At 37.0% G+C, this 12,343-nt stretch overlaps 1 protein-coding gene across 1 annotated transcript in view; it reads right to left on the bottom strand.

The window, feature by feature from the left end:
• Window positions 1-12,343, bottom strand: part of PRKAR1B (protein kinase cAMP-dependent type I regulatory subunit beta) — a 264,107-nt gene that overhangs the window by 57,966 nt on the left and 193,798 nt on the right. The gene's annotated exons all lie outside the window — the stretch shown is intronic.

Raw genomic sequence — 12,343 nt, 5'->3', positions numbered from 1 at the left:
TACAGCATAGATAGCCAAAGGAGCCAGGACTCGACTGTCCCCTGATCAAATCAAAACCATCTCTTTTGTGGTGAATTTTAAGCACTGTTTAAAAGAATATCACAAGGAGCAACTGGGTGGCTCAGTTCCAGACTCAGGCCTGGAAACAGGAGGTGCTGGGTTCAGATTTTACCTGACACTTCCTAGATCCTGTGCAGTTGCCTAGAAATTACCTCTATTCTGTCTTAGAATCAATACATAGCATTCATTCTAAGAGAAAAGGTAAGGGTTTAAGAAAAAAAGCATTACAGTTTTTAGTATACAGAGTTAAATATAACTTGCCCCTTGAGGGTAGAGGTTATTTCATTTTTGTTTTTGAAATCCCAGAACCTAGCACAGTGCCACCTAGTACACATTTAACAAATCTCCGTTGCATCAAATATCTAGTTTTGTTAAAAATTTTCAAGTATCATCATTCCCAAAACTTCAACAAAGGCAAAATATTCTAGTGAACAAATCAGGAAATTTGGGTTTTAGACTCCATTCCACCCAATGAGTATGACTTTGGAAAAATCTTTTAGCATGTTTTTTCTTTCTGTAACAGAAAGAACAAAGGACTTATATCCCCAGAGGCATGAAATATTGTCCATCATATGACATAGTCTTATATCAGTAGTGCTCAACTAACACCAGCCTTTTTTTAACATTGAAAAAATTTCACTGACCTTCCCATAATTGCAGTTTATTACAAATATCTTCATTTGAGAAAAATCCATTATTTGATAAAATACCCAACGACAATTTGACTCTAAGTTCAAGAATGCTTTTAAAGCAATTTGTATTTTCTTCATCATAATAGCATCCACATACATTTTAAAACTAGTCATACATATATGTGCGAGACATATTTATTCCATCTGCAGAAGGTGTGTTTCCTTATTTATTATCTGGAGTCACACTACATATTTTGTTAGCACTAAATAAAGAACAAAATAACAAAATGACAATGTTTGGTTTACAAATGGGTTTAAGGACTGATAGCATAATTCAGCCCATATTTGCAACAACTGCCTTACATAAATATTATTTTCTTGCACAAAAGTGCTTCCTTTAGTCTTTCCTGATACCCTCAACTGCTAGTAACCCATTCCTTAAGTTACCTCATTTATTTTGGGTTCATTGTGTATATGATTATGTATGTGCATGGTCTTCCCAGAAAGAATGTAAGCTCTTTAATGGCAAGGAATGTTTCATTTTTGTCTTTGTATCTCTAGTGCCTGTCACACAATAGCCATTAAATCAAACAAACAAACAAACAAACAAACAAAATAGCCCTTGCCTTCTGCCTTAGAATTGGTACTAAGTATCAAAGCCAAGGCAGAAGAGCAATAAGGGCTAGGCAATTAGGGTCTTGCCAAGGATCATACAGCTAGGTCACATTTGAACCCAGGATACCTCCTGTTTCTAGGCATAGCTCTCTATCCACTGAGCCACCTTGCTGCTCCACATAATAAGTATTTAATAAAAGCTTGTTCATGGATTTATTAACAAAGGAAAGCACTTTGCAGATCTTCCTATCCTGTCCCAGACCTCTCTGCTGACTTCCAATCTCACATCTCCAACTTCATTTCAGGCATCTAGAAGTAGATATCCAATAGACATCTTAAATTCAATGTGTCCCAAACAGAGCATGTTATCTTTCCCTCTAAATCCTTCTCACCCCTTATCTTCTCTATTACTATAGAGAGCAATAGCATCCTCCTAATCTCTCAGGTTTACAACATAGGAGTAATTCTGGATTCCTCACTATCTCTCCTCCCCCATATCTGATCTGTTGCCAAGGTAAGCCAATTTTACCTTTGTGACATCTCTCAAAAACACTCCCTCCTCTCCTTTGACACTGCTACCTCTCTACTGTAGGTCCTCATCACCTCAAGTCTTGATTATTACAGTTCCCTGCTGGTGAATCTGCCTTCCTTATATTTCTCCCCACTCCAACACATCCTCCATTCAGTCACCAAGGTGATTTTCCTAAAACAAAGGCATAACTATATCATGCCTATTCAATAAATTCCAATGGCTCCCTATTACCTCCAGGATCAAAGTTTTTTTGTTGTTGTTTTTTAAACCTTACCTTCTGCCTTAGAATCAATACTGTGTATTGATCCCAAGGCAGAAAAGTGGTAAAGGCTAGGCAATGGGGGTAAAGTGACTTGCCCAGGGTCACACAACTTAGGAAGTGTCTAGGGTCAGATGTGAACCCAGGACCTGCCATCTCTATGCCTGGCTCTCAATCCACTGAACCACCCAGCTGCCCCCTATCTCCAGTTTTCTTGTACCTTACCTCCTGCTACAACTTCTCAATCCAGTGACATTGGTCTCCAGGGTGTCCTACAAATAATACTCCATCTCTTGGCTTTGGGAATTTTCTCTGGCTGACTCCCATGCCTAAACTACTCTCTCTTCTCATCTCTACTCATCAGTTTCCTTAAATCCCTTTAAGTCTTAACTACAATTTATTCTATAAGAAGCCCTTCCCAACTCTTATTCATTCTATGCCTTCCCTCTCTTCTTATTTTTATTATTAATTAATTATTATTATATAGGGAATATTCCTTTTTCCTATAAATGCTTCCTATTTATCCCAAATATAGTTTTTTTGTGCATTTTGCTGTCTTCCCTATTAGACTGTGAATTAAACTGACATTTAGATAAAGCAAAAGTGATGGTTGGAGAAGGCTTCATGGAGGAGATGAGACTTAAATTGGGTCTTAAAGGATAGATAGGATTTGGATAAGCAAAAAAAAAAAGGAAAAAGGGTCTAGGTAAGAGGAGTTTTAAATGCCCTTCAAAACTTAAGATTTTTTTAACCTTAATTACATATATAATGTATTAGAAAATTACATGACCCCCAGAGGAGGCCAAGAACAGCTACAAAATAATTCTTGTAACTCTTATATTATATTCACTTATGAGTTTAGAATTGCGAAGTAGAAATTCAAGAAATGTTTACATCATCTCCTACCATTATGTGATTTCTCTTAGAATATGGTGCCAGGAGGTGAATGAGTAGTTCCTGATTAATCTTATAATCCCTAGCTCTAAACTTCCCATAGATGGAATTAATTGGAGAAAAGAAACTAAGCAAACTTTTCCACATAATTAGGTTTTTATTAAATAAAAGAATTCCTTAGTGATACAAGTTAATGATTGCATATATCTCATTAATAATCAAACATTTCCTTTAAATCTTTAATTATGTATTTTTAAAACTCTCGGTTACAATTTGGTATCTTTCTCATTAATCCTTAACATTACCTATTCTGACTCCTGATTTCCCTTGGCTATATAACTCACTCACCATGGTTATTCAATACATTTTTTTCTATACTTTTCATTGAGATGTCAGGCCAATTCGGTCCCAGAAATCTCTGTATTGCTTTCCCTGACAGTTACACCTTCTCTGAGGGAGCCAGGTGGAAAAATGAAGAGTTTACTTTTAGATACAGAGTCAGAAAGGCTTGACTTTAAAATCTTGCTTCAGGCATTTACTAGCTATGTAACCTTTAATAAGATTCTAAACTTCTTTGATGATGTTTCCTCAGCCTATGAAATAAGGATAACATTAGCTGGACTTTATATAGCAAATTTCATCTATATTCTCTCATTTGATCTTCATTAACACTTAGGGGCTATTATCCTCACTACAGACAAGGAAACTGAGAACTGAGAGGAGTTAAAATGACTTGCCCAGAGCCAGCTGGGTAGCTCAGCAAATAAAGAACCAAGCCTAGATATGAGAGGTCCAGGGTTCAAATATGACCTCAGATACTTCCTAACTGGGTGATTCTGGGCAAGTCACTTAACCGCCATTGCCTAGCCCTTACCACTCACACTTAGTATTGATTCTAAGACAGAAGGTAAATTTTTTTTTTTTAATGACATTCCCAAAGTCACATAACTGGTACCTTTCAGATGTCAAAATCCAAAAAGTCTTACAGGTTCCACTGTATCCACTATACCACCTAACCGCCTCAAAAATAATAGCATGTGTCTTATGGGGTTGTAAGAGCAAAAATGAGACTTCTATAAAGTGCTAAAAACCTAAATGCTGAATTACTCTCAGCTATTATTATGATGAGGCAGTTAGGCAGTACAGTGCATAGAGTGATGGGCTTGGAGTAAAGAAGACTTCATAAGTTCAAATCAGACACTCATTAGTTGTATGACCCTGGGCAAGTCACTTCATCCTTTTTGCCTTGATTTCCTCATCTGTAAAATGAGCTGGAGAAGGAAATGGCCAACTACTCCAGTCTCTCTGCCAAGAATCACAAAGAGTCAGACACAAAACCGAAACCACAATCATGATTCTTTCCATTATAGCTAAGAGTGGTCTGTTCACCACTTTTTCTAATTAACAAATGACTTACTATTTCTCATGGATCCTCTGTACTTCTCTATCCATAGTCAAAGAAAGAAAAATATTAGTCACATGATCTCCTCCTTAGAGGCATGATCTCTTTTTTTATCCTATCAGAAAAAAAACTCTTAAATTCTTGAACCCTTTTCTTACCACCCCACACCCTTTTTTTAAGGGAAGCTTCAGCAAATTTCTCCCACTACTTCATTTTATACACTTTCCAGCTAAGCTATTGATTAGATTTACAGTCTGTTGTTCCCATAGCAACCATCACACCCAGGATGCACTATAAAACATCCTTCTGAAAGACCTTGAAGTTACAAAACTGAGTTTCTAACAGAATAAGATCCTCTTTTTATTTCCTGGCTCCTTATCCTTTTCCTGACCCTTTACTGTAGGTATTTGTTAAATGTCAGTTCTGACCTTGGTTCTTTCTTTTCTCTCTAGATTTTCTTTCTCTGAGATCTCATTTGACTCCCCATATTCAATTAACTGCTGACAGGCTGTCACCACCTGGATGTCCCTCCAGCACCTCAAACTCAACATGGTCAAACTGGCAAGAAGGAAATAAGAACCTATTAAGTCTCTACTATGTGCCAAGCACTTTAAAAAATATCACATTTGATTCTGGTAGGTGCTATTATGATTTCCATTTTATAACTAAAGAAACTGAGGCAGACAGAAGTTAAGTGATGTGCCCAGGATCACATACCTAGTAAATGGCTAAGGCCAGATTTTCACTCACATCTTCCCAATTCTGGACTCAGTACATTTACTTCACAACCTATCTGCCTGGGTTCATTGGTTTTTTCCTCTTAAAACTTTCCCAGGACCACCCAGATAAGAAGTGTCTGAGGCCAGATTTGAACCCAGGACCTTTCATCTCTGAGTTGCTCTCCATCTACTGAGCCACTGAATCTATCTTCTGCAATATCTCTTGTATCTATGCCCTTTCCTCCCTTCTCACTGTTACCTACCTTAGCAGAAGCCCTTATCTGAGCTCCAGTGCAATAGACTTTGTAGTTACTCTCTCCCCATCTGTACTCTTCCCCCCAGCTCTAATTTGACCTTCCTAATACTGCCAAGATATTCTTCATTATTCATAAATCTGATTATGTAGGACACTCCTCTGCTCAAAAATATTCAGTGCCAAAGATTTATGATGAAAAATGCTATCCACCTCCAGAGAGAGAACTGATAAATCTTGAATGTAGATTGAAATATATTTTTTCCTCTTTCTTTTTCTTGCTTTTTATCTCAACATGGCTACGGTTGAAATATGTTTTGCATAACTTATATAGAATGAGTTTCTTGCTTTCTCAATCGGTAGGGATGGAAGGAGAGAATTTAAAATGGAAAATAATTTATTTAAATTAAAAATATTCAATGACTACTGAATGCCTTCCAAATAAAATTTACCCTTCTCTGACTGACATTCAAGGTCTTTAACAATATGGTATTGCCATATCTTTCTAGCCTTTTCTTATATTTTTCTCTTTGTGCGCTCTATGCTTCAGCTAGATTAGACAACTCTCTGTTCTCTTACTATGTGACTTTTTTTTTTGGTAGTTTAAGCCTATCATTTAATATTTGGATAAACCAAGGATCAAAGTCTTGCATATAGTACACAGCTTTATAGGATAATGCATAAATCTTCATACATTTAGAGCAGGAAAGTATCACAGGCATCATCAATTCTAGATCCCTATTTTTTTTTAACAGATAGAGCAACCGAGACAAAGGAGTTTAAGTGTCTTGACTACCCAGGTAAAGCAGATGGTAAAATAGATACTTAAATCCTCTCTGTGACATATTCTCAAGCCTCTGGTGCCTTTGTTCAGGTTGATCCTTCTACTTGAATGTGCTGCTTTCCCGTCCTTTAAAGCCCAATGAACATAATACTCCTTCCAGGAAACCTTCTTGATCTATGCTCTCAACTCTCACCTCCCTTCTCAGATTTTACAAAGCACTTTGTTTTGCACCTCTGGTGCATTTATTATCATTTTTTGGTGAGTTCCTTGAAGGCAAGGACAGGTTTTTTTTTCTTTTCTTTATATCCCCATGGTTAAGCACACAGCCTGGCACATAGTATGTGCTTAATAAGTGCTTATTGACTATTAAATTGTTGTGCATTGAGCTCTAGGTCTAATCTGAATATTATCTTTCTAAACATATCCCCTCTTGCCTCTCTTCTCCCCTAGCAAAGATGCTTATTAAATATTTGTTGTTATTAAATGAGGCTTAGAGTCAAGAAGACCTCCTGTGCTGCATAATAACTGAATTGCCAGCAAGTCAGTTGACTCCTTCATACCACAAGCAACTTCTAAGACTAAGTTGCATCAAAGGTACCAACCTTCACTGGAGAGGAAGTTCTCTCACCTGGGAATTTTATATACCATTGAAATTCTAGGTCTGTTGCAAACATATTCTTATCTGTCATATGACTGGGTTGGATCTGATGACCTCTTAGGTCCCTTTGAGTATCCTGTGATTCAATGATCTCAATTTCTTAAAAATTCATTATTAAATAGCCTATGAAATTTATAACAGTAGTCCTTTTGGGATATGGATGAGAAGACCCACCTAGTTTTGCTGAGTTGTAAGGACAGACTAAGTAAGCCACATGAAAACAACATGTTGAACATTTTGAGGAATGGGAAGTACAGACTGCATCTCGCACAGTTTGACTAGCTATTTGTAGAAGGGGGGGAAAGTGTATTTGGTACAAAACTCCCTTTGTCTTGTTCTTCTCAGCAAGGGAATGCCAATGGGTGTGGAAAGGATAAAGTAAGGGAGAGAAACCAGAGGCAAAAAAGGAAAAAAAGGTCTGGAAGACTAATGCCATAGGCTTTTGGTGGGGGGTTTTAAATGCCTGTCTCTAGAAAACTATGACAAAAATTTGAAAAGAAATAAAGTGGATGATGGAATGACTTTGAGAAACCCAGAAAGCAATAACTCACATGGGGGCAAAATGCAAGATTTTTACATAGTTATTTGCTCTGGTATTCATAGTAGTATTGCTGACCTTTCTCAAGCCCAACATTGTACAAGAGGCAAATCAGTACCTCCTGATTTTTCTTTTCATCTCCCTTTTCTTCAGCCCCACCCAAGCTTCAGGATCAACATTAGCCCATACCTTGGTTTACCCAGGCTTTTATGCTCAATCAAAGGTTCATACAAATACCAGACATTTCCATCTTTTTCCAGCATTTTGGAAAGAACACTGGACTTAATTTGAGAGGCCTGGGTTCTAGTCCTAGTTCCACCACTAAGTATTTTCATGACCTTGGACAAATCACTTTTCTTCTCTGAATATCCAATTCTTCACCAATGAAATGAGAGTTAGGGACAGCTAGGTGGCAAGGTGGATAGAAACAAGAACTGGAAAGAGGAAGGAAGGAGGGAAGAAAGAAGGAAACAGTTGGTCCAATATAATCTTTACCAACTCTGACATTCTATAATTCTAAGATCTTTGTTTCTCTTTCCAATTTCCCAGTCTTCTATGGCTTTCTTTTCTTCTCAGTATCAATATTTCTACCTATTCTTGAAGAATCATTACTCTCCTTCCAGTGAAGAAGTAGGAGGCAAAGCAAGCTTAGAATGACAACTTCATCCTCCAAAGTGGTTTAGAAGTAGGTTTGCAAACATGTTCTAAAAACTAAATAGCCCACGATGTTTTTCCCCATTGCCAGATTTTCACCCCCCCTACCCCCCACGAGTTGGGGGTGACACTGTGATTGAAAAATAAAATCGTAAGTCACTTCTATTCACCCGACATATTTTTATTCACTCGGAGGAGTAGGCAAGTAGTTAATTGTAAGGTTAGCTTGAAGATTTCTAAATTTAAAGGGTTCGGTGTTTAACAGACTCTGCAGCTGACAAAATATAAAAACTGTGCCCACGTGATGCCAGTCACCTGGATTTGTAGAAATGTTTGGAAGATTGAGTGGATTTTTCACTTTTCATTTGGATGTTTGGCATCAAATAGATGTTGCTTAAATGTAACTCTACCCTACCCGTCTGTCTCACTTTGAAAATCTGAACTTAAAAATTTGTGTAGATTCAGAGTTCTTGAAGATAGGGGGAAGGATGGAATTTTCTTCGCAAATGATTTTTTTTTTAATTTTACAGAATGTCGCTTTAAATAGTAAGCTGCCTTTAGTACATTCTTTTTAGAAATAGAACTTCACAAGTACACATCTATTACATAAATTAAGACAAAATAAGGCTTTTAGTTTTCCAAAACAATGGTCAGTTTTCTCTGGAATTATTAGTAAGGTACCCTGATGGAAATTTTACAGTCCATTCTTCTCTGCATACATTTAAACCAATAGCACATTCAAATATGCAATCACTGGCACCACTGCTGAGGCTCATTTTTGTACCAGAAATTTATATTCTTTGGCCTTTTGTCTTTTTGGGAAGAGAATCTTATATATTTGTATCAACTGTATATGGCATTTAGATGTCAAACTTTGATCATAAATGTTTAATACAAAATATTTTTCCTAGTCCCTATATTTTCTTCTAACTCTAGTTGCTTTGATTTTATTTGTGCAAAAGTTTTTAAATTTTGCACAACTGAAATTATCTTTCTTGTTTTGTATAACCTCATTTATCTCATGGCTAATTAAGAATTTTTATCCTATCCACATTTGTAAAAGATGCTGCCTTTCATTTTTTAATTTTTTAATGTATCATTTTGCATATTTTGATCACTTGATCAATCAGAATTTATCATGACAAATGATAAAAAGATTCTGTTCTAAATCTTTTTTTCTGCCAAACTGCTTTGCAGTTTTGCTTCAGTTATTGACAATTAAAGAGTCTCTTTCCCAGTATTCTGTGTTCTTGGATTTAGCAAACATCATACTTTTCACTCAGGGAAAAAAGAAAAAGATTTGTTATATATTTAAAAGTCTCTTATTTATATGTCTAAAACTGCTTGGGAACCACTAACTCTATTAACTGATATGTTAATATGTTAAAAATTACTATATTAATTGCAAATAATTCTTATTTAACATTTCATAAGCATAAATCTTAAGACCTTGTTTTAGTTAACCTACCTCAAGATCCTATGAATAACCAAAAGTAATAAAACTGATATATTTTTTAAAAATAATTCATAGATAGAGAGCTGGAAGGAACCTTAGAGGCCAACTAATTCAATTGTTCCTTTTCCATAAAGAAAATGAGGCCCACAGAAGTTAAATAACTTGTTCCAGGTCACAAAAGTAATAATTGACCAAAGCATAATTCAAACAAAGATCCTCTGATTCAAATCCAGTTCATTTTTATAGTTCCATGATGCCTATGGATTGACCTCTTTTTCTGGACATGGAGAATTGGTAAGAAAAAAAATGTATCTTCAATTTTTCAAAAGATCATTATAATTTTTGCTATAGAAAAGAGATTTTCATGGGGAGGAGCAGGGCAAACTATTAGGTTCTTTATTCCCAAATGAACCCCTGAATTTAATGCTATTCCTACCACAGAATTTAAAATTTGGGGAGGTAGTAGCCAGTAAAAGTTGTTAGCAATGTTCATATAGAAATCATATTTCCCAAATATACATTTGAAGGGTCTTTGGGTTTTGTTGGTGTGGATGCTTCCAATATCATTTGTGCTTATTAAGTCATGTCCAACTTTTCATGACCCCTTATAACAGGCCACATGTTAGGGAACACCTAGTAGGAACCCTCCATCCCCAGCTGCCTGTGGTTGACTATTAGTGCTTTTAGTAGGGTCCCACTCTTTGTGACCCTATTTGGGGTTTTCTTGACAGAAATTCTGGAGTGGTTTGCTATTTCCTTCTCCAGTTCACTTTACAGATGAGGAAACTGAGGCAAGCAAACAAGGGGTAAGAGATTTGCCCAGGGTCATACAGCAAGGAAGTATCTGAGGCCAGATTTGAACTCAGGAAGAGGAGCCTTCCTTACTTCAGGTCTGACACTGAGCCACCTAGCTGCCCACTATCATAGCAGATCACAAATTCTTTGTTCTTTAGTCAGTGGTTTTGTTAAGACAATCAAATATATTTCAACTCCAACGAGTCAAACTTCTGGTGATGAGCCTCTTCAAATTTAGCTAACCTGATTCTCTGATAAGGCAGGAGAAAGGTCACCTTTATTAACCCCACTTTATAAATGAGAAAATAATCAATTTCTCTAATATTAACTGGCTTCTAAAGTCCTACAACAAGTAGTAGGCAAAGTGCAGACTGAAACTCAGGTCTTTGGACTTCCTACCCAGTGCTCTTTCCAGTGTTAACAACCAAAATAGTTTTATTAGTGACTAGAAGACCTCCTCCACATGTCTTTCCTTCCCTTCCTGCCAGTCTTCCATATGCATTTCTTCGTTTTCCTTTTGAACCTTCCCTCCCGTCTTCTTTCTTCTTTGCTCACTTTGGAGGAAAAAGAATGGCCCTGCCCCCTTGGTTTCATGTTCAAGGCTGGGCCTTCTGCAGTCTAATTTACTCAAACAAATTGCAAGAGGTCTCACATTACTAATATGAGCTAAGCTGGCAAGACCTCCCCGGCAATGGAGCTCAGACTGTTCCAGCTCGCTCACTCCCTGTGTAAACCCAACACCAAATTATGCTTAGAATGTAAATTCTCAGGTATTATTTTATTTTAGGAATACCCCCCCAAACAAAGTTTCTGCCCAAGAAAACATTACTCTGTGGACTGGGGGTCTCCGATCTTTTTGTCATTTTCATTTAATGGAAGCTGCAAAATCATGAATGGGCTAGAAACAGGGAAAACTTGCTGAAAGTGAAGTCCAGGAACAGGATGGAGGAAAGGGATGGGTGCTGACAATAAAAGTCCCTGAGAAAAACGGAGAGGGGAGGAGAGAGGGGAAATACTGCCAGCTATGCTAGCCTCCCTTCTGGGAATCTTGGCAACCTGAACTGAAAAGAGAATGATGTGTCACCAAGGGGAGATTAGGTGTAGAGGGGGTGGGAGGTCATGGGCAAGGCAGCAGCCGTAGTTAGCTTAGACACCTACCATATAAGGCTTCAAATCCTACTGCTAGGTATCCATCCACCTGCTAGAAACTCTTGCATTTTTGTAAGTGAGGAATCTTATAAAACCAAAACCCCAAAACATAAACCCAAATAAACAAGGGGAAAATTGTATGCTTTCATCAGCATTCTAACTCTAACAGCTCTTCTCTGGAGGTAGAGAGCATTTTTCTTTATAAGTCCCTCCCAAATCAGTGTATGTTTGATGACTCTATTTTTTTTAAATCCTGGAGCTAAGTAGAGATAGATCTTTTTCTGCCTTCCATCTTTTTTTAAAATTACTTTATTTTTTTTAACAATTACATGTAATAACCTTTTTCCATACAAGTTTTTCAAAGTTATATGATCAAACTTATCTTTCTTCCTCCTTTCCCTTCCCCCTCCCACTGCTGGCAGGCAATTCAATCTGGGTTATACATGTATTATTATGCAAATCTTATTTCCATATTATTCATTTTTGTAAGTGAGAAATCTTTTAAAACCCAAACCCCAAAGCATAAACCCAAATAAACAAGTGAAAAATTGCATGCTTTTGTCTGCATTCTAATACCAACAGTTCTTTCTCTGGAGGTGGAGAGCATTCTTATACATAAGTCCCTCATAATTATCCTGGATTGTATTGTATTGCTGATAAGTCTAAGTCTATCACAGTTGATCATCCCATGATATTGCTGTTACTGTGTACTATATTTTCCTGATTCTGCTTATTTCACTCTGTATCAGTTGATGTTGGTCTTTCTAGTAGACACAAGATCTTTGATGTGTGCCAACTTGACACAGTAGAAACAGTACCAGGGCTGGAGCCAGGAAGACTCATCTTCCTGAGTTAAAATCTGACCTCAGACTTTTACTAGCTGGGTGACCTTGGACAAGTCACAACCGTGTTTGCCTCAGGTCCTTATCTGTAAAACTAGCTG

This window comes from Monodelphis domestica, chromosome 7, assembly GCF_027887165.1.
Source record: "Monodelphis domestica isolate mMonDom1 chromosome 7, mMonDom1.pri, whole genome shotgun sequence".
Taxonomy (NCBI): domain Eukaryota; kingdom Metazoa; phylum Chordata; class Mammalia; order Didelphimorphia; family Didelphidae; genus Monodelphis; species Monodelphis domestica.
The sequence above is the reverse complement of the archived record's forward strand: the minus strand, read 5'-3'. Positions and strand labels throughout refer to the sequence as shown.